Source organism: Nuphar pumila, chromosome 7 (genome assembly GCF_984573655.1).
Source record: "Nuphar pumila chromosome 7, dmNupPumi1.hap1.1, whole genome shotgun sequence".
In the NCBI taxonomy this organism is placed as follows: domain Eukaryota; kingdom Viridiplantae; phylum Streptophyta; class Magnoliopsida; order Nymphaeales; family Nymphaeaceae; genus Nuphar; species Nuphar pumila.
In genome coordinates, this window is record NC_143255.1 from 101,374,861 (window position 1) to 101,397,925 (window position 23,065).

The following is a 23,065-nucleotide window of genomic DNA, read 5'->3' on the forward strand; positions in this document are numbered from 1 at the left end:
TTAGAAATTCTTGATTCCTCCTCTGAATTTAAACTCCAAATCCATTTTAGGGTCCAGGATTCAACACTCATATTGGATCTCAGACTTCGTATCCCATTCCTCTTTACGATCCAGAGTCCAATTCCACTTTTGGATCTTAGACTCCAGATCCAATTTCTCTGTAGGATCCAGAGTCCAATTTCACTTTTGGATCTCAGACTCCAGATCCAATTCCCAATTAGGGTCCAGAATACAATTTTACTTGGGATCTCAGGCTTTTTAGATCCAAAAATCCATCTTAGGATCCAGAATTCGAATCACACTTTGGATCTCAGATTTCAGATCCAATTCTCCTTTAGGATCTAGACTCCAACTTCACTTGGAATCTTAGACTTCAGATCCGAATCTATTTTAGGATCTGAAACTCAATCTCCATTCCCAATTCTAGATTTCAAATTCAATTCCACTTTCGAAACCTTACTTTCTTTTTCTTAAATCCATGATTAAATTCAAAGATCACCTCTGACTCTGAAACTTCATCTCCTTCCATTTTCAAAAACTTTAAATCATTCTTTCTCTAAGTCAAAGATTTACTCTTTCGACTCTGATTTACTTAGACTTAGAAATTTTCTGATTTATCTCAAGTTCTAAGTTAGATTCAATCATTTCTTCATTCCCTTACCAAGTTCATCTCAGAATACTTGAAAATTTCCAAAACATCTTTGAAAAGAGCATACATCTTCGCATTGCACAAGCATGATTCTTTGTGCATTTAGAGTTAGAATAAATCCTTAGATTATATTTAGGCAAAGCAAAAGGCATAGATTCGATCCTTGGTTCGATTACCCCTGGTAAAGGCGCCAGGAACGATCGAACCTCGTACCGACGAGCGAATCTTGTCTCTCCATTTTCCCGCAAATATTTTCAAAACGGAGGCGAGTGATTTTCTAAATATTTTTCAAATAAAGGTCAAGTGAAAACCCGCAAAATAGTTCCTCCTCTCTCTTTCTTTCTTTCTTTCTTTTCTCTTCTCTCTTTCTTTTCTTTCTTTTTATTCTTCTCCCTTCAAAAAGGAGGAGAATAGAGGTTAAAAAAGGAAAAGAGAAGGAAGAAAGAGAAAAACCAAAGAGAATAGGAAAAATTTTGCGATGATCACAGTTTTGGCGACCGTGATGGGACTCGTCTTCGTCCGGTCGAATTTGTGCTTTTGCTTTGCCTTTATATAATCTAAGTCTTTATTCTAACATATGTCAGCTACATTTTCATGCAAACCTTAGGAAACCTAGATTTTGTCCTAAGCTGACATCATTGCATATAGGATCTAAGTATGGTTTGGTAGGACTATATTGAGGAGATTATTCCATGCTCACATTAGACTTAGGTCTTAAATACAACTCTCCTCAATTCTAGGGATTGAATGCAAACAATGTATGCAAGTGTATGCTTCTTTTCATTTAAATCTATCTCTTTAGGACTTGCATTAGAGCCTTCTGATTTTATTGCATGTTAATCATGTTTTGAAAACATCCCTACCTATATTGTCCCGGTCTTCACGTTGCTGGGCTGTCTCACTGAACCATAGTTCGGGAGAGAGCCTCACAACTGGACCACTTATTTGGGTTCGCGCCCCCCTACCACGTACCTAAGGGCCATAGTCTGAGGTATATCGGTAGGTGCTCAAGGATGTTGGGAAGCCCTTACCTTAGAACCGGAGAAATATCTTATATGCCACGTACTTCGAGCTTCGGCTTGAGTATATCGGCATACCTTGATTGGAATCAGATGATCTGAACCATAGAGTTAGGATTAAGGTCCTACAAGTTATTTCAAATATTGCATATAGAGTCAGACTTTAGGGAGTGTTGTGTGCGCATCCTTGTTTGTGCAGCTATAATTATGCGATGTTTTTCTTGTGTTCTCCTATATCGACCCCTTTTTAAACCCTGGTTGTACTCTTTAAAACTTCCTCTATTTTCAAAAACCCCAGGTGCATATTTTTCCCCTTTGCCTATATTCTGTTCCTTTTTGTTTTATGACAAAACTTTTTCTTCAAAACCCTGGAAAGTCCTTTTCAAACCCCCTGTGCTTTTCAAAATTTCCAGGATTAATGTTTGCCCCCTTCTTTCATCGAAAAAGTCTATCCGTAAGTCCTGCATTCTACCTGACTCTCTTCCTCTTCTTTGCCTCAGTATCACTCCGATGGCATCCGAATCTCCCGATGCTATCTTTCCTTGGGATCATGTCTTCTATCAAGTAAGGGATGGAACCCCTGATCATCGGGTCATTCAGCCTCGTACCTTCTTCCCTCGGTGGTACTATTCTTGGTTCACCGCCTTCTCGCGTATGTTCCCAGACCACTTGGATGATTGTGGATTGGAGATGGCATCGGCAGTTGGCAAGCGAACCATCAACGGCAGTCTGATTCAAGCTATGGCAGAGCGATGGAATCCGCGTACCTGCACGTTTTGGTTTCCGTGGGGAGAGATTACTATGCTAATAGACGAGTTCAATGATATCATGGGATTGCCAGAACCAACTGGTCGACCAGATGATCCAGTCGAGCAGCAATTCTTGATCAATGTCAAAGGGGTAGATGTTCGAGAAGCATTGGCCAGAGCTACAGGGAGCAGATCCTGGCCTCTCACAGATCAGCGGAAATCAGTTCATCGATCTGTTCGAACTCTACAACAAATATGGGGCCTACGAAGAAGTCGATACCTTATCTCGAGCAGCAAAAGAAAGGATCCAGCATGCCATGGTCCTATGCACAGTGGGGCTGGCATTCTTTCAGGATGGTCAGAATTTCATCGATATCAGAGTCGCCCAGCTTTTCCAAAGATGGGGAAGCAAGCAGACCCGTCAGCTTTCAGTATCCATGGCAGCTCTAGCTTTTCTCTACAGAGGTTTAGCACGTTCCGCCCTCGGAGAGACCATTCTGGTGGAAGGATGCACGTTTGCCTTGCAGTCATGGTTCCTGCGGCATGTACCAACAAAAGCCAGTTCTTTCAGATTCAGCAGCAAGCAGCCGAAGTCAGTCATTCAGTGTCGAGCTTTGATCGAGAAACTGCATCAGGAGGAAATCGTTTGGGACTTCTTCGACAGAAGAGAGACCATTCCTCGCTACACCTATGCTCGTGACAAACGTTACAAACTGCTCGGCCCGTTCTTCTGCGTAGACTATCAGCCAGAGAGGTGTCTCAGACAGTTTTCGCAGCGGCAGGTTCGTGCCAACACTCGCTTCCCGACAGGCCGCATGCCAGAGTTCGATCTGCGGTCAGATCAGTGGTCTGGAGCATACCACGTCGCCAAATACACTTGGGACTCCTTTATTCCTTTGTCTATCTTTCCTGGTCCTAATGTATCATCAGAATATCGAGAATGGTGGTAAACTGTCTGCCCACCTTCTCTTTGTATTTGAATTTTGTCAATCAATGAAAATGCAAGCTTTTATTTTTGTGGCCAAATCTTATTTTATTTCATATAGTTACGGATTCATCCCCAGTAATGAGACCCATTCTGTCTATTTCTTCTATCCCTCGTCATAACAGACGACCTCGCCTAGATCATAAGGCACATTTTGTCACCATAAAAAGATGGCACGATCATTCCAAACATTTGTCAATTCCTTCCCTCATGTCTTTTCCTAAAAATCACATTTCCAAAAATCTCTCCTGAACCCTAATCATCCTTTTTACCTCCACAGGAAATCACTGGCATTGACAAAATGGTCGTAACAAGGGCAGGAAAAGAAACAGTTCCTCAACACAGCGACAGCGAGGCCGAAAGGATGGATTCTCCCAAATCGGTCAGAGGACAGAATCAAACAGATGATATCGATCCAGCCATGTATAATCTGTTTAAAAGAATGATGACCAAAATGATGGCTGAGCAGGCCGAGGCCAGTAAAAAAGAAGTTGTTCCAAAGAGCAAGCCAAGGAAGAAGGCTGTAAAGAAGCTAGTCAGGATTGTTAGAAAGCAAGTACAGCACGACACTACTTCTGAAAAAACAGAATCAGTTGAGGAATCGGAAGAGGAAGAGCAGCTTGTCTATCAGAATCCTCCACCGCAGTTTGCAAAGACCGCTGCAGAGCCCGAATCAATCAACAAGCCCGTTCCAGTTAATGATCCGATGCAGGAGCAAATGAAAGAAATGAATCGGGCCATCAAGGATATTCAAGCTAAAAGCAAGGGCAAGCAGACCTACTCCGGTGAAGACTTCTATCATGGTCTGGACGAGAATGACAATTTGGAAAATCTCCCTCGCAAGTTCCTTAAATTCGACGGAACTAGCAATCCCAAGGCTCATTTGGCCACCTTTTATGCCGAATGCGGCCGTTTCAGGAAAGACAATCGGGCGTTATTCATATGCTTTCCTCGCAGCTTAGAAGGGGTAGCGGTCAGGTGGTATGCAGACCACATTAATCCTATCGAACTAAGAGAGTTCGATAAAGTTGTGAACATGTTCATTGAGCGCTTCATGTTTAATGTTGAAGCCTCACCAACCCTCAATCATCTGTACAATTTAAAACAGATGGAGAATGAGAAAGCCAGTGAATTCATCCACAGGTGGAGAAGCACATGTAACAGAATGAAGGTTCCCATCCCGGAGGAGCACGCCCTACAGATTATTCTGAATAACTTCGCCCAGCCTTTGAGGAACCTCATTTCCACTTCGCCTGCCAAGTCATTCATTAAATTAATTGAGAGAGCCGAGTGGCTCGAGACCGGCCTGGACAATGGTCTATACGAAGGATATCCTTTTGTCAGAGGAAATCCAGATCAAAAGAAAAAGGCGCACGTCGCCTATACCGCAGGATTGACAGATCAGGGCAGCAATGGTTCTGACAAAAAGAAGAACAAGAAGGGCCGCAACAAGAACTTAGGACATCCCAGTGCCGAAAGGACAAACTCGACAACCCAGAAGGGAAAATTTGTTAAGCCCATCCAACCAGCGCCCCAACCAGAAGCGAAGCAGCCAGAAAAGCCGAAGCACGAAGGTTGGAGTTATGATCGGGAATTCTCAGCCTTAGAACAGTCCCGCGAAGACATCTTAGAATATATGATGTCAAAAGGAATGATTAAGCTCCCCAAGGTGGCGGATCCTCCTGTCGCTATGGGTAAATGGACTGACAAATTCTGCAAATTCCATCGGACTGTCGGACATGACACCGAGCATTGTTTTGTCCTCAAAAACATCATTCAGGATTGTATTGACAAGAACATGTTAATTGAGGACGAGGATGAGCAGCAGCCGGATATCTTGTCCAAACCATTCCCTAAACATTCAGCTTCGGTCATCTCAGAGCAAACATTCTCTTTGCAAGGCAGTATCCAACCATGTTCTAGGCAGGACATTCAGGATCAACATCAGGTCCTAGTCCTTCGCCAGGCACAGTCATCCGTCAAGAGGGCGGATGTCACCCCACCTTCCAATAAATCAACAAAGGCAGCAACAGGAACTGCCAAAGTAGTCCCCAGGATCCCGAAGCGCTTTATCAAGGCAGCTTCGAAGAAAGAAGAGGCTTCAGGGTCAATTCAGAAGCCGATTACTGCATTATCCAACATCTCTATCTTGGACCTGACTCACGCTTCATCTGAGCACCAGCAAGTGCTAGAAGATCTCCTTAGAAAGATCAAAGTCAAGCCTAGCACGACTCCACAAGATATGGCTCAGATTGTCAATCAGGCCATGACAAATGCACCAATCACCTTTTCTGATAAGGATTTGCCAAAGCCTCATTCATTTCATAACAACGCCCTATACATAGTAGTGCGGACCAGGGGCATGACAGTCCCTCATGTGCTCGTTGATGGAGGTAGCAGCCTCAATATCTGTCCAGAGATGACGGCCAAGGCATTGGGCCTAAAAGAAGAGGAATACACCCCAGATCCAATCACTATCTACGGTTTTGATAACCATGGACAGACAGCCAAGGGGAAGATATTTCTTGAAATCTTCATCAACTATTCGGTGCATACTGTACTCTTCCATGTAGTGAATGTGCCACCTACATACAATCTGCTCCTTGGACGCACTTGGATCCACAATGCCAATGCGGTCCCATCAACCCTGCACCAGTGTATCAAATGGTCGAAGGGAGGCATGATCACCACGGTCCTAGGAGAGGATCCGGAAGAACGACTCCCGCAGCCGATGATTCCCCGTCCCACTTTCACTGCCGACATCCCGAGCATTAGGGAAGTCGACGAGATCAATCTGAGTGAAAGCCTGGATATGCTGAATCTGAAGGAAATCCAGCCAACAGAAAATGTCGCTGCAGTTGTTCAGTGGCAGGGACCTCGCTTCTTCAAGCTAGGAGGACGCCTCGATTGCACCTTAATTAAAGATCACCCTTTGTTTCCTCGATTCTCAAAATCAAGGAAAGGATTTGATCTTCTGATGAAGCATGGGTATCAGCCCTTCAGGGGCCTAGGCAAAAATGAAGACGGCATTCTGGAGCCGATCATCCCTGTTCAGCATGTCACCGGCACAGGCTTGGGTTTCACAGGTCAGTCATCCGGCAGAAAGACCATCTTCGTCAAGGGAGCTCAGTAATGAAGACAATGCCAGTGTTTTCTGTTCTCTTTCCTTTTTGACATCTTGTAAGGGCAAGATCCGCCCCCAATTTCTTTCCTTGTCTCAAACCGTCGCTTGCAAATATCAAAGTTTTCTTAATCAATGAAAAGTTTGTTTGCTCTGCTCATCTTGGTGTACACAAATTCTCTGCTTATATCCTTATCTATGTTGTCATTTTTCTATCTATGTACAAACGGCTATTTTCAGATATTTTACCTTTTTCTCAAAAGCCTCCTTTTTACTTATAGGATTGCCGTGATCATGGCTCCTAAATCATTCAAAAAGCTCGTTATCAATGCCAACATTTCTCAAAACAAACCAGCCAAAGCGTGCAAAGCGAAGGCAGGGGCAGAAGTCAGCAAAATGACAGAGCAGATTGAAGAATTGGCAGAATTCGACTCGACAATTCAAGATTTGCCAGAATTTGCCAGCATTCAAAAGCAGGATGAACCATCGCCATTAGTTCAAGATCCAACAGAGGATGTCAATATTGGTTCAGAAGATGATCCAAGAATCCTCAAAATTGGTTCCAGTCTAAGTTTAGATGAGAAGGAAAGGCTCATCTACTTCCTCAAACAGCATCAGGAAGTCTTCGCTTGGACTTATGAAGATATGCCAGGTCTGGACTCCAAGTTAGTCGAGCATCGCCTCGCATTAAAGCCGGATTGCAAACCAATCAAACAGAAACTCAGAAAAATGGATCCTCGAGTGGCACCACAAGTTAAAGAAGGACTTGAAGAGTTATTAAAAGCAGGGTTCATTCGGACCATCGAATACCCAGATTGGTTGGCGAACATTGTGGCAGTCCCCAAAAAGAATGGCAAAGTTCGAATCTGCATTGACTTCAGAGATCTGAACAGAGCAACCCCGAAAGATGATTATCCACTCCCCAACATCGACCTTCTGATCGATAGCACGGCAGGCCATGCCATGTTCTCCTTCATGGATGGATACTCGGGTTACAATCAAATCAAATTGGCCGCTCGTGACCAATCCAAAACTTCTTTTACCACGCCTTGGGGTACTTTTTGCTATACAGTCATGCCGTTTGGACTCAAGAACGCAGGGGCAACCTATCAGAGGGCTATGGCAGTAATCTTTCATGATCAGATGCACAAGAACATGGATGCCTACGTGGATGACATCCTGGTCAAATCTAAAGAAGGCGAGGATCATCTTGATGCTCTCAGCCAAGTCTTTGAAAGACTTATTCTCTACAAGTTAAGACTCAATCCGCAGAAATGTGTCTTCGGGGTAGAGTCAGGCAAGCTGCTTGGCTACATGATCAGCAAGAAAGGCATAGAGGTGGATCCTGCCAAGGCAAAGGCGATCATTGACATGCTGCCTCCCACCAACCTCAAAGAATTAAGGAGCCTTCAAGGGCGCATTCAGTCTATTCAGCATTTCATCTCAAATCTGGCCATGAAATGCGAGCCCTTCAATCACCTATTAAGAAAAGAAGTGAAATTTGAATGGAGACCAGAATGTCAGCTCTCATTTGAGCGCATCAAACAGTATCTCCTGAATCCACCAGTTCTGAAGCCACCAGAACTCGGAAAGCCGCTCTTTTTATATATTTCCGTCAACCACAATGCTTGCGGCGGATTTCTTGCGCAGTATGAGGAAGGCAGCCGGATAGAGCATGCCATCTACTACATCAGCAAGACTTTCATCGATTACGAGAAGAGATATTCTCAGATGGAAAAGACATGTCTAGCCTTAGTGTGGATGTGTCAGAAGCTGAGACACTATCTAATGGCATCAGAAATCAAGATCCTGTCGAGACTAAACCCTCTCAAATACATCCTTGAGCAGCCTTTCCTTACAGGACGAATCGCGAAATGGCAAGTCCTCCTGATGCAGTATGATTTGGAGTACGTTTCTCAAAAATCGGTCAAGGGTCAGTCCATCGCAGATCAGTTAGCAGATTTCCCGTTGACAGAAGAGATCAAAGCAGAAGATGATTTTCCTGACGATCGCATCTGCAGTGTTCAGGAATCTCCACTCTGGACTCTATTCTTTGATGGAGCCCGAAATATGTCTGGTATAGGAATTGGGATCTTGTTAATCACTCCTGAAAAGGAGATGCTCCCTTATTCCCTCAAGCTCAATTTCCAATGTACTCACAACATGGCTGAGTATGAAGCTCTAATACAAGGCCTCAAAATTTTGCACGACTTTGATGTCAAGAGAGTACGCGCCTTCGGCGACTCATTGCTTGTTATCAGCCAAGTTAATGTTGAATGGCAAGTCAAGGATTCAAAGTTAATCCCTTATCAGAAGATTGCCTTAGCTCTCATAAGCAACTTTGAAGAATTTCAGCTCGATCATGTCAAGAGGGAATACAATCACATAGCCGATGATTTAGCCTGCTTGGGCTCTATTTTGTCTTTTAAAGACAGTGAATCCTGTCGTTCCTTCGAGATCGGCAGACTTGATCAACCTGCCTACATTCCAGTTGAGCAAGTGAACCAGGCCGCTCAGAAGGAAAAGCCATGGTATCAAGACATCAAAAGCTTTATTGAAACCGGTGAGTTTCCAACAGAAATGCCAAGAAAGGAGCAACATGTGATTCAACGCATGTCAGTCCGCTATTTTATCCTTGCCAATACTCTCTACCGTCGTGGGTTCAGTTCTGAGTATGCCAGATGCTTAGACAAAAACGAAGCCATGGAAGTTATCCAAGAGGCGCACGAAGGAATTTGTGGTGTCCACGTCGGCTACCAAACACTCGTCAAGCAGATTATCCGCGCAGGATATTATTGGAAAACCATGCAACAAGATTGCCATCAATTTGTAAGGAAATGCGTCAAGTGTCAAATGCACGCACCTTCCATTCATGCGCCAGCCGCATACTTGCAATTTGTGGTCTCTCCTTGGCCCTTTTCAATGTGGGCCTTCGACGTGGTGGGTCCAATCACTCCTTCTGCATCTAATGGCCACAAATACTTCCTCGCGGCTACAGAATACTTCACTAAATGGGTCGAGGTTGTAACTCTGCGAACAGTAGAAGGCCGGCATGTGATTTCGTTTATTCATAAAAATCTTCTCTGTCGCTTCGGCGTCCCACATGACATTGTGTCAGATAACGGCAACCATTTCAAGAATGAGAAGATGAAGACCTTCTGCTCGAAGTTCGGGATTCACCACCACTTCTCAGCTCCTTACTATCCCCAAGGGAATGGTCAGGCTGAGGCCACCAACAAGATTTTGATCCGCATTCTGGAAAGAACAGTGGAAACGGGACGTGATTGGCACGAGAAGATACACGACGCACTCTGGGCATACCGAACCATCATTCGAACCCCAACCAATGCTACGCCTTCAGAGCTTGTTTATGGGACGGAGGTGGTGTTACCTCTACATGTTCAGAAGCCCGCACTCAAGTTTGTGTCACTCGTTGAACTTCCGCTTGATAAGTACCAGCAACAGAGATTGGTACAGCTTGATCTATTAGACGAGAAAAGACTCAAGGCGGCAGAGCACGCTCAAGCCTATCGTCAGAGGATAGCTAGGCACTATGCAAAATCCGTTATTGAGAGAAGGTTTCGAGTTAATGATCTTGTGCTCAGATCGACGGCTCATCTCAAGCATCGGCCAAAGGGCAAGTGGTCAGCCAATTGGGAAGGCCCTTGTGTGGTTAAGGAAGCATTGCCCCGTAATTCCTATCGTCTGATCAATGCAGATGGAGCGGAATTGTCAGATCCTATTAATGCTTTACATTTGAAGAGATTTTACACTTAAATTCCTAGCCTTTTGTACTCTTCAGAAGAATCTCTCTCAATAAAGCGACGATTTTTCTATTAAATTCTCATATCTTCTCCCTGATACTGGGGCATTTTTTATTTTTGATCTATACATGTCTTCCTTCGTCATATGCAGGCAGGATTAGACGAACTCTCTTTCTGAAAAGCTTGTCAATCTTTCAGTTGATCTGTTTTTTAATTACATCTATTTCATTTTCTGATTTAATTGAATTTTCATCGATTTGTTATCCATTTTATCATTTTGTCAAGTTTTTATCAAACTTTTAAATTTTATCGATCTTTTATTTTACGTCCCTCTCAGGTTAAGGGATAAAACCTGAACTACTTCCCATAAACTCTTCAATTCATGTTAATCTTTTATTCATTCTCCTCCAGGATAAGAGAAAATCCTGAAGCCATCAAAATTCAGACCATCTTGGGTCAAGAATCTTGAATAAGTCTTTGTAATCGTCGGAACCTATTTATGCATTCTGTCAATTCTTCCCAAAATCCGACTCTTGGATAAGAATTATCTCCTTCTCATTCAGGTTCCGACTCGGATTTTCCTTTTGTATATTCTTATCTTTGAAGTCTCAAGTTCCGACTTGAACTTCCTTTTGAATCCAACGCTCGTGTTGGATAATTCTTTGCTTTGAGAATTCGAGTTTTCGAACCCGATTCTCACTTTCTTTCTGGTATTTAAAAACCGGGTTCCGACTCGGATTTTCCTTTTGTATATTCTTATCTTTGAAGTCTCAAGTTCCGACTTGAACTTCCTTTTGAATCCAACGCTCGTGTTGGATAATTCTTTGCTTTGAGAATTCGAGTTTTCGAACCCGATTCTCACTTTCTTTCTGGTATTTAAAAACCGGCTTCCGACTCGGATTTTCCTTTTGTATATTCTTATTTTTGAAGTCTCAAGTTCCGACTTGAACTTCCTTTTGAATCCAACGCTCGTGTTGGATAATTCTTTGCTTTGAGAATTCGAGTTTTCGAACCCGATTCTCACTTTCTTTCTGGTATTTAAAAACCGAGTTCCGACCAGGATTTTTCATTTTCCCTAAATTTGCATTAAAATGTCCATTTTATTTCCCTTTCAGGATAAGGGATAATCCTGAAACACCGGCAATCCTTTTCGCTCAATTCTCAAATATCTTCAAATGTCGGTCTCATTCTTCAAATCCTCTTTTTGAAAAACCCAGTGCTCGTACTGGTGTGCATTTTTCAAAAAACCCAGCGCTCGTACTGGGGCTTTCTCTTCGAAACCCAGTGCTCGTGCTGGTACATCTAGCGCTTGCGCTAGTGTTTGGCTGACTAATCAGTTGGCCTGCCGGGCTCAGTCTTTGCGCTAACCAAGCATCATCATTTCAAACTATAAATTCTCAATTTCGACCTTCAGGTCATCTCTTTATCAAAAATCAATCATTTTCTCTGGCGAAGGACCCTCTTCAGGGAGAGTTCGAGGGAGCTCGTTCCTTTCGCATACAACCATCTTTCGTTCGCAAGGACCCTCTTCCAGGGAGAGTTTGAAGGGACTCGTTTTCTTCGCGAACAGTTTGCAAAACAACAACCAACTTTACACAAGAGGACCCTTTTTCCAGGGAGAGCTTCGACGGAAGCTCGTTTCTTTTGTGGCCCCTGTCTTTATCATCTTTGGCCAACCCCTTCACAGAGGACCCTCTTCTAGGGAGAGTGTGATGGACTCGTTCCCCTATGATACTTTCTTAACTTTGTTTTTCGGCCGCCTTTCCATAAGAGAAGCCTAGAGATAGGGAGTTTTGACGAAAACTTAATTTCTCTTCGAAAGTTCCGTTTTGCAAACACCTCCTCTTTCAGGGAAGAGAGGAGTATTTCCAACTTCCCATTCAGGTAAGGGCTTAAGCCTGAGTCTCTCTTTTTGGGGAAAAAGAGAGGAGAATTTTGTCATGGATGTGTCGATTCGATATCAAGCGACCTTCGTCAAGGATTTTCTAGAATACGTTGCCAATTTGCTATCAAAAGTTATTGTTGATCTCAAAATTTTCATCGCACAAAGAATTATCTCAAACTACCTTCAGTATCATTTTCAAAAGAGCAAGACTCTTGCGAAATAAGAGCTAAATTCAAGCTTTTTTTTTTCTGTTGGACAACCAAGAGGTTGAAGAAAAAATCTTTGATATGACCGGCAAAGGAAAATTCAATGATGTTGAAAAGCCATAAGTGAGCTGATATTGATCATAGCTGTGGCACATTCTTAAAGATTATTCTTTTGGCAGTAAGGTAGTGGAAATATCCTGGGCAGTAAAAAGAACCTGCCCAATCCATATATCCTCAGTCATCCAAGCTAAGCTGCAATCAAATATCCGCAAAAGGGATCTCTCAATTATCGTCAAGATGAAGGCGAATTAAGCGAGTAGATCCCCGGGGCCAAAGAAGATTTGAAACATCTCCAAGATGACGGAGTTTGTGACGGATCCTTCCAGGAAAAGTTCGGATCACCGTCGAGATGAAGGCGGATGCGATGAACCTACCGACAAACCCTAAAAGATATTTGATTTCTGCTATCATTTAGAGATTTCAACCCAAGAACCAATGTCACAATCCCTGAGAAAGGAAAGAAGGATCGGAGCATCTCCAAGATGAAGGAGTTTGTGACGTACCCTTCCTCGAAAAAGAGAGAAAAGTCAGGACATCTCCAAAATAAAGGAGGATGTAAAAGAATCCAGAAAAGATCAATGGTTCAAAAGAGTGCAAAAAGATCATCATGGAAAATGCCCAGGATATCAAACTGCCCGAAACTATCAAAGAATCATCTTTATCTATGTGAAATTCTTTATCAATGTCTTTTCGCTTAATTGCTTTTATGAAGCTAAGAATGTTTCATCTTCCTGTCATATTAGGGAAATTGATATCCTCCTTGAGGAAATTCAACAGCAACAAATTTGAATTTTAGATCTCAAATTCTATATAGTTAGCCCAATTGAAGCTAATACTCTAGGTAGAAAGAGGTGATATCTTCACACATGAGCACAATTCAATCATCCTGAATCAACTACAATTTTCTGACATCTTATTGGCAATATTTTCTAATAATCCCAACATTAAGTGTGAACTTGAGGTCGTTTTGACGTATCCTAACGTCATCCCTCCTTAGGACTGAAAAGTCCTTTCCTTCAGTCTGATCTGAGCGCTCTCAGATCCACACACTTCCCTGTGTCCCCCACTGTCCCGCCATAGACAGTTCCCGCTCAGGATAAGGGTAAAACCTGAACTTTTGCAAAAGGTCCGTTACTGTCAAAAGCCATTTTCAGTCTCAGCAATGAGGCGCCCAAGAACAACCCCTTTTCAAGCTTTAGGGACCCCCATTTTCATTCTTTTGCAAAAACCCCTCGTGGACTTGTTGTGCAAGGTCTAGAGGCACATCACAGTTTTCCTCGCTCCTCGAGGATTCTATATCCATTCAGGCTAAGGATTAAACCTGTTACCTCGCCCCTCGAGGTACAAACCCAAACCTTCTGCGAGAGGTCGTCTGTTTTTTAAAGTTGATTTTAGTCTCAATAATGAGGCGCCCAAGATCATCCATTTTCCAAGCTTTAGGGAATCCCTTGATTTTCTCTTCTCGCAGACCCCTTTCAGATTTGTTCATCCAAATTCTGAAGGTCCCATCATGGTTTCTTCATCCGAGGATTCCGTATGATCATCCCTTTCAGGTCAAGGGCTAAGCCTGAACTTCGTTCCACGAGGTATCTTCCGTTCAGGTTAGGGTTAAACCTGAGTCCCGTTTCTGACTAGATGTCCTTTCTAGTTCCATCACGGTTTCTCCACTTGAAGATTCCGTATCATCTCCCACTCAGGTCAAGGGTTAAACCTGAATCTCGCTTCGGCAATGCATTTGCTGTCCCATCACGGTTTCTTCGCTTGAGGATTCCGTATGGTCATCCCTTTCAGGATAAGGGTGAAGCCTAAACCTCGCTCCGCGAGGTACCTTCCTTTCAGGTTTGGGTTAAACCTGAGCCTCGTTTAGACGAGGTAATCTTTCCCATCCCATCATGGTTTTTCCCACAAAGGAATCCATGCTCTTTGTACATCCATCCAGGAAAGGATCATGCTTGAGCTTCATCTCACCATGGCATTTCCTCAGAAATGTCCCATCAAGGTCCACTTATATTCCTTTCCCCATCCAAATTATCTTGATATATCTTTGTCCCATCCAGGTTAAGGATTAAACCTAAGTCATTTCAAAAGGTTGATCTTGTCTCACCCATGAAACTTGATCAAAATTTTTATCTTTCGCCATCCCCTGGGATTTTCACCCAAAGTCCCATCACGATTTCTATCATACAGTCGTATCATTGTCGAGGATTTCATCCCCCCGGGACCATTCAGGATAAGATTTCAAGCCCGGCAAGCCGTGTTTTCAAAATAATTCTTCCACACCCAGCTCGGATCAGCTGACTGGGGCATTTTTTTCAAAATTTGGAGTGTTTCTTTGCCACTAAGCTCGGCTTTCAACCGGCTTAGTAGCAAAGAGGGGCATCTGTGAACACCCCAAATTTTTCAAAATGTTGTAAATATCCCCTTTTCTGCCCTTTGTCCCCATTTTCGGGGTAATTGAGTCAGTTTTAAATCTAAATCCCCTTTTGTTTCTCAAAATTTGGTTGAAATTAAATTCATTTTCCATATCTGACTCAATTTCGGATCCGGATCCATTATCAAAATCCAAATCTGAGCTTCATTATCCAATTTTAAATTAAATTCTAACAATTACCAAAATAATCTTTTGAAAAGCTCAGACACTTCGTCTGGTATCCGTTTGGATCCATCAAGTTGTATTTCTCGATTCGAGGTTTAAAACTCGAACATTTCCTCAAAACCTGGGTCCAAAACCCCTTTTTCTGAAGAAATTTTCCCCAAGATGGCCCGAAATTCTTGAGAAAAACATCTTTTTAATATTTCTCAGAAAAATACAAAAATCTAGTGTTTAAACTTTAAATCTTAGTTTTTCTATTACAAAAATACAAAAAAAAAATGAAAAAACACAAAAAAATTTAGTTTTAATCCTTGTTTTCTTACAAACTTTAGGATTTTATTCTAAAAATACAAAAAAAAAAATGGAAAAATCATGCAAAAAACCAAAAAAATTAGAAAGACTGCGTGGATTTCAAAGATTTTTGTCGAAAAACTCATCTTTAACCATCTTTTTAGAAAAACTTGAAAAGAAGGTTTTCTTTTGGAAAAACTAACTTTTAAGATTTAAAGGTCGAGTTAGGGTTTTTGAAAACCCTAACTCGCCTTCCTCTCTCGCCCCCCTCCATGGCCGACCACCCCCATGTGCAACCTTCATCCTTCAGCCATCCGATTTCCGCCGTCTTCTTCCTCAGCCCTAGATCCCCGATGATCTCCAGAAGCTTCCAGGGCCAACGGCCTCGCACGCTTTCCTTCGATCACCACGGCTTTTGGTCTGAGCCCTCCATCACCAACAGCTTGCCGCACCCCCCTCACCTGCCCTTCATCTTCAACTTCCCCCCCCCCCCCACCTTCACGAAGCTTCCTTCGGCAGCCCCATGTGCAACCTCCATCTACAGCCCCCATGACCAACAACCTTCCTCAACCCTCGATCACCAACCATCGCCTAGCTTCCAGTGGTTTCCTTTCCTCTCTATAAAAGGGCAAAAGGAAAAAAAAGAAAGGGGGGGAGCTATCTCTGGTCGAGCTATCCATTTTCGCATCCGATCATCCGCCTGGTCATCTTCTCCGGATCGCCCTTCTAAGGAAAAGACCTTCAGCTCCCAGCAAAGGCAGCAGAAGATCATCCATTCCTCAGTTTTCTCCTTCTCTTAAAGTCTCCCTGGAAGAAGAAAAGCCCCTTTCCCACCGTGCGGCATAAAGTGATCTGTAGAAAGATCAACCATCCCTGCAGAATCTTCAGTGAGTACCTCTCTCCCCTTTCATTATCTCAGATTTTCTTTCAAATTCTTTATTTCGGCCCTTATTAACGCATCTATCATAGCGCTGGTATGCTTTTGGTATCACCAGTCTATGCCTTGCCATATTAACAGAGTTTTACCCCAGTATCTCCTTTCTCTTTTAAACCTTTCTGGGTTATTTATACTCTAATTAAGCAGATACTTCCTTCATCTGGATCACTCTTGTATACGACATTTTTTTTTCCCCATTTTCCCTTTTGATATTGATTTTCTATTTATAATCTCTTTTATCCCACTTTCTGGTTTTCATTACCTTTCTTTTGATTTGCCGTTTATATTTTCAATTTCTTATTTTCATTCCCCATCTTTTAAAAGGTTTTCTTCATTTTTTTTTACTCCCCCATCAGGAGCACGACAGGTGGTACTGAGTCGTTTATATCGACTTCAGTCCATCCCTGTGCCAGATCAACGGAGAATCACTCCAACAATCCCTTCAGTGATCCCTAGATTCATATGATATCTCGATTGAATGATTATTCATTACTTAATTTTCATCCTTTGTTCCCATTATCTGTTTATGTATGCTTTCTTATTCATGTTCTCTTTCATATTCTACCTTTTATATTATTATTATTATTTTTTTTTTGTGTGTTAGTGATTTCCCCTTTATAGCATACCATAGCCAGCTCTCGGTTTCATTCAGCTATTCCACTTGTGTTTTGATCATTTTCCCTTACATTTTATGCGGTGTCTTCCATTACAACATTCCCTTCCATCCGTTGCTTTCAATTACAGTTTAAGCATTTTTGCTGAAAGCGTTTTATGATTTTACTATAGCTGGTTTCATTGAATATATATGGCATCTGATATCTCGTTTGTTTCGCTGACTACAATTCTGATCTGATTTCTCTGTCGTTTTCACTTTTTCTTTTATTTTCGTGACTATCGATCTTAAAGTACCCACTCGTTTTGGCCTACTTCATAAGGTTACATTATAATTCGTAAGCATCATCAACCTGCATCTCATGTTTAGTGCAGCATAAGTCTCTGCCCTCTCCATTCATGTTTTCCAAAAACCAGGAAAATCATTATAGCCCTTACAGACTTTCGATTTGCCTGCGTTCTGTTTGTCAAACCTTAAACGCTCCTCTATTCCTAGTCTTTGCATTTTTTTTTTCCTTTTTGTTTATTCTCATGTTGATCTGTTATCAAGACCTTATATTCGTTGATGTCTTCTGCGTGTTACTTAAACTGATAAAGTTAGGGGCCATGAGCTCATGTTGTACTGTTTAAAATGGTAATAGATCATTAGATCCAAATTTCTAGGGTCTTTTGGTTGAATGATTCTCTTTCTTTTGCTATATCGGATTTATTTCCATGCAACTATTGTGATATTCTGAATGGGAGGAAAGGATGAATGAATTTTTATTTTTTTATTTTTTTTTACCTGATTGCCATATATCATATTTTGTAAATTCCCTTGCATCATGTCCATCTAATGCTTTTTTTTTTTACAAGTTAACATCAATTTAATTTCAGTGTTTCGATTGATATTCTCATCACTTTTTTTTTTGTTTTGTGTTCATTATATATAAAGTTTCTGTAATGGTTGTTCCACGGCATCACGGTGGGGGTATTGCCATATTCCACTGTTGCACATTATAAAAGCATTTTTTTCCACAAGCATCGTCCCATTAGTTGTAAATTCCATTGTCAAAAGGGATGCCCAGCTTCAGCATCCAATTTGGGATATGCCATTAATAATCTTTCGAGGTAAGTTTGTGCTTTCTCCTTTATATTTATACTTTTTATTCTCATATGATTTCTACCCATCAAGTTGGAACAGGAGATTTTGAAGATGATAGATTAAACATGGCATCCATTTGATATCCTTTTTCTCAATCTTCAGCAAAGCAGAGCTTGGATGTAATTCAGGTGTTCGACTCCAGCAAGCTTCATCATTGACCAAAACAAAGCCCACTTGATTCATAGCAAGTGGTTCCAGCACTGTTTGTAACTGAAGGTTTGGTTGGATTCTCAACTCCCTTGCAATCAGTCATTTGAGATTAAGCAAGGACCAGCTCGTTTCAGGTAGGTTCTTTAGCTACTGCTGAGCATCGCTAACTAAGTTTCATTAACTAGGTTCGTTGTTAAATTTAACAGGATTTTTTTACTAATTATTAAACTGATTTCCATTATGATTTCTACCGAGCTTCAATGTAACTTTTACTGATTAGTTAATTAGATATTGTTAGCTATTAATTAAGTGAACTGTTAATTAAGTAAGTTGTTAGCTGGATAGTTAAGTAATTAACTGGTTGTTAGGTATTTCGTAGTTAAAGTACTTGGTTATTTTATAATGAGATTTAATTAGTCCTTTTGTTATCAGTTGATCCCATTGTTTAGATAATAAATTTACTTAGTAATTAGAATACTCGGCGGATCTACAATGATTAACCATCTATGTGATGCCCATATTGGTCCCTGTACATATTTCATTACAGTTCCTGCTGTAGCTCCCAATCCACATTTCCTATACCTTATCACAGAATATGTATTAAAACCTTACCCATTTCCTGCATGTAACATCATCATCCCTTTGTAGCAGTAGTCACCGATTCGATGGGTCATAACATCTGCATAATATCTGGAAATTGCATTTTACTGCTGAAACAAAGTGATCCACTGCAGAAGGTTTTTTTTTTACTGGTTCACATTGGGCCACTGTGACCTTTGCCTCCTACAGCAGCCGTGAATTGCTGCAATCCCTATACCAGTTACACTGTCATTTGCATTGGCTGCATCTATATTATTTTCAATTACCATTTCATAACATTTCCCATCTATTTCCTTATTACATTTTTTTTTTTTTGTGGCTTCATTAATATCACACCTCCCTATTGTATATACCCTCATACATATATATATGTATATACCCATACACACTCATATACATGTGAATACACCCATATGTGTATAAATATATATATATATGTATATAGGTATATATATGTCATCATTTTGCCCTACATATCTTTCCACTATTTGATTTTCACATGACATGTGTGATTTTCCTTCTCTTTTTATTACTAATCTGTTTGCTTCACAGGAAATATGTGGATAAAATTGTCATTTGGAGTTGTAAAATTAAATTCACATCTTGTAATAGCTAGGTTTGAATAAGAATTTACATTTCTTGCCTTAGGTAGAATGAATGAGCATCATAGAATACCATGATTTGTTTATTCCATGCATTTTTCCTTTATTTCTCAAAATCCCCACAATGGTGAAACACGAATGGCACGTGCACCATTTCGTAAGAGGTAAGTTAATTCTAAGTTGACGATTTACATCAACGGCCATAGTCGGGGTGTGAACAAAACTTAGAATTCTTATCTTTTACGAAATAACATTGGATCCACATTGGATCCACTTTCAAAATCATCATATTTTCTTTAAATATTTTTCTTATTTTATTAGAATTTAACCTGAAATTAATTCAACATATATACCAATGGCCATAGTCAGGGTATATTGAGAATTAATTTCATTTTAAATTCTATAAAAGCACCAAAAATGTATTTTATTCTTCACTTGAATTTAAATGTGATTATTATATAATATATCCAATGACCATAGTCAAGGATATATTATATCTTTAATCTCATTCTTAATTCATTTAAAGAATGAAATAGTTTTTTTTTCTCAAAATCCAATTTCAAAACCCTTTAAATTCATTCATCATTTAGGATAAAACTGCATCATATTTTCAAAATTAGTTTTTTTTCAAAACTCCAAGTGATGTAAATATCTTTCTTCAATCGATCTTCAATCCTATTCAATTCTATTTCATCTTCCATCTCAGAGTCCAATTTAACTTTGAGATTTCAATTTCATTTTATATTTTTCCAATTCAAATTCATTTTCAAAATTCAATTTTACTTTGAAATTCATTTTCAAAAGTTCCAATCAAACTCAAAAGTTCAAATTTAACTTTCAGATTCTTGATTCATTTCAAGCTTCAAATCCTAGGTCTAAATCGACTTTGGGATTCATCTGTATATTCAAAATTCAATGTCTAAAATTCCTTTTCCCAAATTCAAATCAGACTTAGAAATTCTTGATTCCTCCTCTGAATTTAAACTCCAAATCCATTTTAGGGTCCAGGATTCAACACTCATATTGGATCTCAGACTTCGTATCCCATTCCTCTTTACGATCCAGAGTCCAATTCCACTTTTGGATCTTAGACTCCAGATCCAATTTCTCTTTAGGATCCAGAGTCCAATTTCACTTTTGGATCTCAGACTCCAGATCCAATTCCCAATTAGGGTCCAGAATACAATTTTACTTGGGATCTCAGGCTTTTTAGATTCAAAAATCCATCTTAGGATCCAGAATTCGAATCACACTTTGGATCTCAGATTTCAGATCCAATTCTCCTTTAGGATCTAGACTCCAACTTCACTTGGAATCTTAGACTTCAGATCCGAATCTATTTTAGGATCCGAAACCCAATCTCCATTCCCAATTCTAGATTTCAAATTCAATTCCACTTTCGAAACCTTACTTTCTTTTTCTTAAATCCATGATTAAATTCAAAGATCACCTCTGACTCTGAAACTTCATCTCCTTCCATTTTCAAAAACTTTAAATCATTCTTTCTCTAAGTCAAAGATTTACTCTTTCGACTCTGATTTACTTAGACTTAGAAATTTTCTGATCTATCTCAAGTTCTAAGTTAGATTCAATCATTTCTTCATTCCCTTACCAAGTTCATCTCAGAATACTTGGAAATTTCCAAAACATCTTTGAAAAGAGCATACATCCTCGCATTGCACAAGCATGATTCTTTGTGCATTTAGAGTTAGAATAAATCCTTAGATTATATTTAGGCAAAGCAAAAGGCATAGATTCGATCCTTGGTTCGATTACCCCTGGTAAAGGCGCCAGGAACGATCGAACCTCGTACCGACGAGCGAATCTTGTCTCTCCATTTTCCCGCAAATATTTTCAAAACGGAGGCGAGTGATTTTCTAAATATTTTTCAAATAAAGGTCAAGTGAAAACCCGCAAAATAGTTCCTCCTCTCTCTCTCTTTCTTTCTTTCTTTTCTCTTCTCTCTTTCTTTTCTTTCTTTTTATTCTTCTCCCTTCAAAAAGGAGGAGAATAGAGGTTAAAAAAGGAAAAGAGAAGGAAAAAAGAGAAAAACCAAAGAGAATAGGAAAAATTTTGCGATGATCACAGATCCCTAACATACTCCTCAGAGGAGTGATCCAGTCCAGCTTGGGGAGAGATGAAAGCCAATGTCCAAGGCTAGGCCATGGGATGAAGATTGCGGTTGGCTATACCACCCTAAAATTAAGAACCAAATGCGTCCAACTAGATTAAAAAACTTGGGATCACAAACCATAGTTGTTAAATGAAACCACCTAGATACTTCAATCAATATTCAAGAACTTTTAAAAATACTAGTTATTATCTCAAGATCCATAAGTTAACACCAAGATCTCATCATAGAATCTCCACCGCTTGCAACTCAACAGCAATAATTCATGGAGATGATCTGAATTGTAGTCTATTGAGTGTTTTGACAGTTACCCGAGCTCAATTTGGAAATGTCATGCACTGGAAATCTTGAACATTGAACAACAGAGTACATCAACAAAGAATCGCCTTCCAATCATAAACACCACAACTACTCCCTCCACTTAAATCCCGCCTATAAACCCAAAATCTAGACATACCCATAAACGAAAAAATCCCCAAAACTAATCAACCCAATATAGCATCTCCAATCGGATCTAACCTCATCACCAAAATGAGGAAAAAAACAAATTCCAATTTACTCAATGAACTACGTATAGTAGCTCAAAATTACTTCGTAAGAACAACATAGAGAGAAGGAGAGAGAGAAATCTACAATTCATGGTTTACAGACAACCCCAATGACTCTATGAAAGTTCAAATTGCAAACGAAATCGATCCTGAACGAAATGAAAACGAAAAAGAACCAAAAAACACTAAGTGAAGATCATCAAATTTTTACGAAACGTACCTGCGCAAGGACTTGTTTGGACAGATTCGATCCCTGAAAAAACGCGACCGCCTCATTTCCGCTAATCCTCCCATCTTGATCCAAATCCGCCCGCCGGAAGTACGCATCGAACACCTCCATATTCGGCCCCTGGTCTCGACGAGCCATGGGAACCCAAATAGAAGATCCCTTAGATCAAAAGACGAAACGACCACCGGAAATCATGCCGGAATCGAAATCTATAGAAATCCCAATCGTGCAAACGCGATTCATGCTCGAATTCGGGCACCGAACCAGGGAAATACCAGGATTTGTGGTGCCTTGGAGTCTGCAAAATCGGAGGGAAAACGCTTCCGTTCGAGAATCGGAGATATGGGTCCTGTCAGGAAGCGGGAACAGCGAGAAATGAGAATGAGGAAAGGATAATAGAAGGATATTCCGGGAATTTGCTGGGAAATCGGGGAATTTGGGATTTTGTGGGAAATCGTATAGCTCTCTGTTCCAGGATTAATTGCAGGCTAAAAATGACAGTGGCTTTAGAGTTAATTTATCGCCCATAATAGCCCTGATTTTCTTGAAAATTACACGAAAAACGCCCAGTGTCAGTAAGTTTAGCCCACGGCTGCACCCGACCCATCAGGGTATACCCGAACCCGCTCAAATATGAAAGTATCCGGTTCGAGTTTTGCCGGGTAACGAAAATGAAATCCCAAACCCAGATTCATATAATTTCAGATGTTTACTTTTACTTAAAATGCATATAAAACACTTGGGACGGGTCGGATAAGGTAATTGACAGAAATCATAACCCAAACCCAGC

The 23,065-nt window shown here is 40.7% G+C and overlaps 1 pseudogene across 1 annotated transcript in view; it reads right to left on the reverse strand.

The window, feature by feature from the left end:
• The window catches only part of LOC149832666 (uncharacterized), a 59,730-nt pseudogene extending 37,003 nt beyond the window's left edge, over positions 1 to 22,727 (reverse strand). Inside the window, exon 1 of the transcript XR_016433359.1 lies at positions 22,267 to 22,727. The product of XR_016433359.1 is annotated as an uncharacterized LOC149832666 (transcript). The remainder of the gene's footprint in view (positions 1 to 22,266) is intronic.
• Between the last annotated feature and the right edge of the window lie 338 nt (positions 22,728 to 23,065).